Source organism: Eleutherodactylus coqui, chromosome 9 (genome assembly GCF_035609145.1).
Source record: "Eleutherodactylus coqui strain aEleCoq1 chromosome 9, aEleCoq1.hap1, whole genome shotgun sequence".
Taxonomy (NCBI): Eukaryota; Metazoa; Chordata; class Amphibia; order Anura; family Eleutherodactylidae; genus Eleutherodactylus; species Eleutherodactylus coqui.
This window is the reverse complement of record NC_089845.1, coordinates 51,837,096-51,844,492: the sequence shown is the minus strand read 5'-3', so window position 1 is coordinate 51,844,492 and position 7,397 is coordinate 51,837,096.

The window sequence follows — 7,397 nt, the reverse complement described above, 5'->3', positions numbered from 1 at the left end:
CAAAAGCAGGGAAAGGCACTGAAATGTATTTGAACAGAACCTCTTTAGGAAATCTTAAAGGAATTGTCCAGTTGTAAACTACTAATGGCCTATTCACAGGATAGGCCATAAACGGTAGATTGGTGTGGGTCTGCCGGTTGGGACCTCCACTGATCAGCTGTTTGCCGGGCCAATACACTCTGCATTGAGATGATTTCTGCAGGACGTAGACAGCTTCATTCCCACTGTAGCGACAAGCTTGGTATGGTAGGCAATTCACCTCAATGGGATCTTTGCCTGTAATAACTAGGCTCGCCACTGCAGTGGGAATGGAGCTGTTTGCTTCCTGCAGAAAATAGTTTAGTGCACAAGTGCAAAAAGAGTATCAAAGTAGATCCTGGGTGGCTGACCATCACTGATTACCTATTCTGTGGATAGGCCATCAATAAGTTAAATCTGTCCAACCCTTTTAACCCTTTATTTTGTGATTATCTCAATAACTTAGTTCACAAGTCAGTTGGATAATACAAGATGTTCTTGTGTTATCCAACTGACACATCAACTAAGTTATCGATGGACTATCCAACCTCAGGTATGTAGAGTCTATAAAAGTCTTTTTTTTTTTGTGCTAGCCAATAAGAATCATTGGACTGTCCTCCTATTCTGCTGTACGACATGCTTCCAAGATACGCCAAAATGAAAAGAAACTTGCAGCTTTGTCCTAAGGTCCATCTTGGCCTATCCAGCCAGTATCAAGTGAAAAGATGGAGGAAATAATGTTTTGCACATTATTGGGCAGAGGGTAAAGTTCAGTGCATCCAGACCTAGTTCCGAGCTTTTATTGTGACAGACTTTTTTTCCATATGCGTGCATACTCTCTGTAATTCCAGTGTAAAATATTGTACTTGCACTAGCTTTTATAAAAACAAATATAAAAAAAATGGAAGAATTCATATTCTATTTTCTAATCGTGGTGTGTCTATTTGTAGGATACACTCAAGTCTGTTTATTGAATTTTATGGTCCCTTTCTTTGATGGTGCTTGCAGGTTTTCTAGGTAGAAATTATTTCATTATAATAAAACAATGTTTGATTCAAAATTTGAACAAAATTGTTTTAAATAAATTGTCTGTATACCAGTACAAGTTTATTGTTTCAGTATACTCGTACTAATAAAATAACAGTGCCAATTGCAACCCTGGATCTGTGTCTCTTTATTTCACCACGGAGAAAGAACACACACGACATTCACGGTTTCACATAGACATCTACTTTATTTGCTCGGTCTTACCGCTACATTCACAGATCAGGTAAGTACAAGGTCCATCGGTGGCATAAGCAAGAATGCAGGAATCATCAAGGCTTCCATTCGTCATGCAATTTCTTATCAGGCCGTATGTGACTATAAGGATTTATTTCATATGTAGGTTACTGTATTCATACACTACTGCGCCCCTATGTTTATCTCGGAAAACATTGACATTAACCAACGTCTACATAATATCTAATATGGTGGTGGACCCTCTGCCTTATATTATATGGCTAGTATAATAGTATCCGTCAGAGCGTAACTTGAAGCTCCTGGGTTCCAATGAAAAATCTGTAACAGGGCCCCCAACTAGAAGGCTTTATTCATAGTACTGGGCTTCCAATATGGAGAAAATAGGTCTTATGGGCCCCTAGGGCTCCTTGGCCCGGGTGCAACGGCATCCCCTGCATCTTCTATAGTTACACCCCTTATAATAGTCTACTGTTAAAACATTCATACATGATAAGATTGAACATTTGGGTGTAAAAGTTTTAGGCTTCCCCATGTTCACTATGGCACCAACAGATGGATATTATTAGAGATGAGCGAGCACGCTCGTTTAAGGCTGATCCTCGATCGGGGGGAGCAGGGGAGAGAGAGATCTCACTTCCCCCCCTCCCCCCGCTCCCACCGTCCGCCCCACATGGTGCTCGGTGGAGTAATCAGTTACTCAACAAGACCGATGCTCAATCGAGCATCAGCCTTAAACGAGCATGCTCGCTCATCTCTAGATATTATACAACACGTACAAAGCTCTGCATAGAACAACAATATCCATATACCAAATAAATACACTTTATTTTCAGCTCTGAAATCACCCGATGAATATTTTAAGGTGGTTTGGATCAAATTTTCTAAAAAATTCTCATTTTGCCGTTAGTACTTGTATTTTAGAGTTCCAAGATAAAAATTTAATTTGTTATTTTCTGGCCAACAGTTTTAGAGAAAAATATGAAGAACACACATGAGATTTGCATCGTTTTTTATCACCCACAAAGCAAAAAGTTACCAAGACCGTCCAATGGTTATATAAATATGAGGTGTGTGTGTAACACTTCATGCAATGCTTTTTCTCAAAAATATTAGCTATGGCTGTTTTTACAAAATTACCTGCCTTATGGGCTTTTTACACGGCCCAAGGATTCGATAAGAACATTTGTCTGCGCAATCATCGGGCAGTGTGATGTTGCACCTGATCAGCCGATGAATGGGCTAATTCCCTTTCACCAGCTGATGGCATCTTTTGTGCAGATGAAAAAATTATCATTATCGCCAACCTCTCCACATGTGATTAGGCGGTGTACAGGCAACGAAAAAATGCACCAATTTCCTTGATCGGCATTCATTACACAGCTCAGATTGAGGTATGTAAAAGGACCGCAGGCTGTATTCGCACCTGCGTGTGAATAAAAACGTAATACAAACTGATATTTTCTACGCCAGTTGTCCCAATCAGTTGTACCAAAAGCAAAAAGAGACACATGCAAAAAATGTGCTATAAATGTACTGATTTCATGTTTTAGCACTTCAGTAAGAGGGAGTCAGTCATCACAGTACCTCTTGGTGGCTTGGTAGAAGTGCACTGACATACTGTTTGCTATATACAACGTTACGATACAAATGAGAGGCGGCTCATGTGGAACCAATTGAACAGAAATTGAGGAATCATTGGAACATAGCATGGTGCCGAAACCAGGAGACAGCAAGGTAAGTATAAACCTTTTATTCCGCAGGTTAAAAGACCAAGCAAGACGTTTCACCGCAACGGGCCAGTGGCTTCATCAGGTCTGACAAAGCCGCCAGCCCATGACACTGAAACGCGTCGTCCAGAGGCGTAACTTGAAGCTTCTGGGCCCCAATGCAAAACCTGTAACAGGGCCCCCAACTATAATGCTTTATTCATAGTACTGGGCTCCCTATATGGAGAACAGAGGCCTTATGGGCCCCCTAAGGCTCCTGGGCCCGGGTTCAACCGCATCCCCTGCATCCTCTATAGTTACACCAGTGGCGTCGTCTGTCTTTTAACCTGTGTATATCTAAGGCTTATACTTACTTTGGTGTCTCCTGGTTTCGGCGCCGTGCTATGTTCCAAGGCTTCATCCATTCTATTGTATATAAGATGTACTAACTATTATCTGAACATAGTCTTCATGCGCAGCATACAAGGCACTATCTGGGTGTGGAGTTTATATAACAAAGTCCTGTTATAACATGTATGCTGAATAAAGCTATAGTCATTCTTTTATCAGATTAACCCTACAATGCATGCTGCAGAATTTGGGATACATATGATACAAAGTGCAAAATGGATTAAAAATCATGCATTGTAGGGTTAATCTAAAGTAAAGATACCATTGAATAGCACCAAAGAACAACAAAATGCATCCTGCATACAAATGTAGCAGGTAGAACCCAAATGTAAAATAGTACAGTCTGACCATGCCTGGACATACGCTGAACCATGTAGTAATAATTGATGAATAGGTTGGCCCAGTCTTGAGGACAAAGCTGAGACAGACCTACAGATGATTTTTCTTAATTCGAAGATTTAATTAACATCATTGTGAGAATTTTTGGAATTGCTCTAACACAGCACAAAGATGCTGATTGCTCCAATAAATATGTATGTAATAGGATGCAATGGAAACCTACTTCATAAGGGCTCCTTCACACAGGCGCTGGCTGCAATTTCACAGTTGCCCGCATTGCAGCCGAAAATTGCATGAACATGCCACAGCCTGAAATACCATTGGGCGGGGGGAGAGAGTTCAGTCTGCTAAACTCCCTCCCCCTCTCCACCCCTTGCCGGCAGCAGGGGGGCAGGAGCTTAGCAGAGCTAGTGTGCTAATCTCTAGCCCTGTCCCGCTCCCTCCCTTTGCCGGCAGCCAGCAAGGGGTGGAGAGGGGGAGGGAGTTTAGCAGAGCCACTTCAGCTCTGCTAAACTCCCTCCCCCTCTCCACTCCTTGCCGGCAGCAGGGGGGCAGGAGCTTAGCAGAGCTAGTGCTCTAATCTCCCACCCTGTCCTGCTCCCTCCCTTTGCCGGCAGCCAGCAAGGGGTGGAGAGGGGGAGGGAGTTTAGCAGAGCCACTTCAGCTCTGCTAAACTCCCTCCCCCTCTCCACTCCTTGCCGGCAGCAGGGAGGCAGGAGCTTAGCACAGCTACTGTGCTAATCTCCTGCCCTGTCCCGCTCCCTCCCTTCGCCGGCAGCCAGCAAGGGATGGAGAGGGGGAAGGAGTTTAGCAGAGCCACTGCTAAACTCCCTCCCACCTCCCTTTTCTAGCAGCTCTCATAGGCTCCCATAGGAGTCTATGGGATCAGTCGGTGTATTCCGGCAAAAGATAGGTATAGACCTATCTTTTCCGGTCAGCGTAAAAGCGGCCAGCTGAATGTGCACCATTTGCGCTATCTTCCCCAGCCGGCCGATTTTACGGACCAAAAAAATTGACCATCTGTACAAGTGCATAGGAATCCAATGCTACAGATGGTCGTGATTTTGCCGCGATGAAACGCTCATGTGAATTAAGCATATGGGGTAGAAAGTGAAAGCGCTCTGTTTATAACATCACAAAATATGGTGGACACCAAGAACACCACAAAATGAAATTCCATTCATTCCGTTTCTCTGCTTAGTCTTTGTAAGTATACTTTGCTCTCCGTAATGAAGGAGAAGGTGCAGGGTCGTTGACAGCTGTAATAATGTAGGCTGATGGTGCATATTTTTTCCATTCAGGACAACAGCAGCTATGAATAGAACTGCGGTAATATTGAACGCAGCTCTGAAGGCACAATGGACAGCATGTAGATAAGCGCAATTCAGACTTTCACTCTATTAGACCTGTATTTACTAGAATGTGGAAATGAGAGCTTTCTGATTCAGCGAGGCTATTTCTGGAGTACTCTAGCCTGCATGCCTACCGCACACCCACACATGCAGTCAGGCTTCATTCCTCATACCATAGGCGGCTTCAGACAGTCAAGACAAACGCTGCTGAACATTTTAATTAAATATACATCATGCAGGATTATTCCGCGGTCTAAAAGAAGAGACAAAGCAGCCGCATTGTAATTAAAATGGCACCGCAAAGATAAAGTCATTTTAAGGTTGGAGTAGACGGGAGAACAAGTGGTGGAAGCTTCAGCCAACCATCTGTTTAAGCAGCCTGAAAAAATACTGCGCTAATCAACAACGAAGAGCCACTCGAGCAGCACAAGGTCTCGCTGCACGGCCGGGAACATTAACTACCTAAAGCACTTTTTTAATAGATGAGGTATTGGAGTCTCGTTAAAATTACATGAAACAAGCATTATTAATTCTACAAGACTATGGGCAATGTAGACCTTTAGGAACACTATATCAAGTGCGAATTAGAAGACTGGGCTCCGGTGTCATCTACCATGATCCATAGAGACATGCACATGCCAAGTTTGAACAAAGTACTATACTACCCTGTTTCCCTGAAAATAAGACATACCATGATTTTCCAGAATTTTTGAGGATGCAAAATGAGTTTTCAGGCTTTTTGAGGATGCTTGAAATATAAGCCCTACTCCAAAATTAAGCCCTGCTAACAGTTAATTTAAAAAGTCAATTTAAATAGTGTCCAGGCAGCTATACATGTAAAAAAGTTAAACCTTTTTGAACAAAAATTAATATAAGACACTGTCTTATTTTCGGGGAAACACGATATCTATACTATGGCCAGACTGTAATATCTGGACCTGGAAGACATTAGAACAGAGTACAGCACAGCAGTTGTCCTTCTTACTGATATACAGTACTGTAGACTAGCCCTTTTAGTACCTTCTTTTACATACTGTTATAACCTATTGTTGAAATAATTGAAAAGCATACAAATACACAAGTTGCGCTGACACTAGTTCATGTACATTCTTCTTCTTCATATGCAACTACTGGAGTTTTAGTCCTTTGTCTGTGGGTAAGCTAACCTACCTGGTAAGTTCCAAAGTTTTTCTAAATTTAACAATCAGGAATTTAAAGGGGTTGTCCCACCACTTAAAAATTGCTTTGTGACTACTTTGTCCTTCTTAGTTGCATGTGATAAGCTGCAGCCAATCACTGCAACAGCAGTGAACTTCTATAGCCACTGATTGGCTGCAGCGGTCCAGGAAGGACAGAGTGGTTGTGAAGCAATTTTAAGTGGCGGACGATACCCTTTAAGAATTGATTGAAGCTCAGCTCAATCCTGCTGACATGAAGCAGAGATCATGGCTGCTATATGCAGGTCAGACTGTGTTCATAGGGTTTGATAGACAGAGGCCAAATGAGTGCATAACAGAAAAAGGGGTTTGGAATAGCATAGAAGACTATGTTGTTCTTTCCCACGGAATACAGTAAAAATAGTATACATTAGTAAGTATACCGTATTTTCTGGACTATAAGGCGCACATAAAATGCTGAGAATTTCTCAGAAATAGAAAGTGCGCCTTATAATCCGGTGCGCCTTATATATGAACCCGACAGTAAAGAAAGGGGTTCATACAGGATCCTTTACCTCTATCGTGGGCGGCATACCACAGCACACACCATGCTCCTCCCCCCCCCCCATCCCCCGTGCGCCTATCAATTTATTCTTCACTTGGGTTTTTACAGTACAGGTGCTCCCCGACTTGCGAACAGGTTCCGTTCCGGGAGCCCGTTCGCAAGTCCGTTTTGTTCGCAAGTCAAACAAGTAGTAGTATGGAGCGGGATCGCGGGTGGATCCTGCTCCATACAACGTCGGGTGCCGGCTGTTCTTACAGCGGGCACCCGGCGGCAGCAGTTCCGACGAGCCGAGCCGCTTGTCAGAACTGTTAACACTTTAAATACCGCTCTGACAGCGGTATTTAAAGTGTTAACAGTTCTAACGAGCGGCGCGGCTCATCAGAACTGCTGCCGCCGGGTGCCCGCTGTAAGAACAGCCTGCAACCGATGTTCAGGGGGCCCGTACAGCGTCCCACGATGAGATCGCGGGACGCTGTGCGGTTGCTAGGCAGCCGGGGACCTCCTGAAAGGCCCCAGGGCTGTCTATGCAGAGTGCCCATCTAGCGCACGACTTGCTAGGCGCTCTGCATAGACAGCCCTAGGGCCTTTCAGAAGGCCCCTGGCTGCC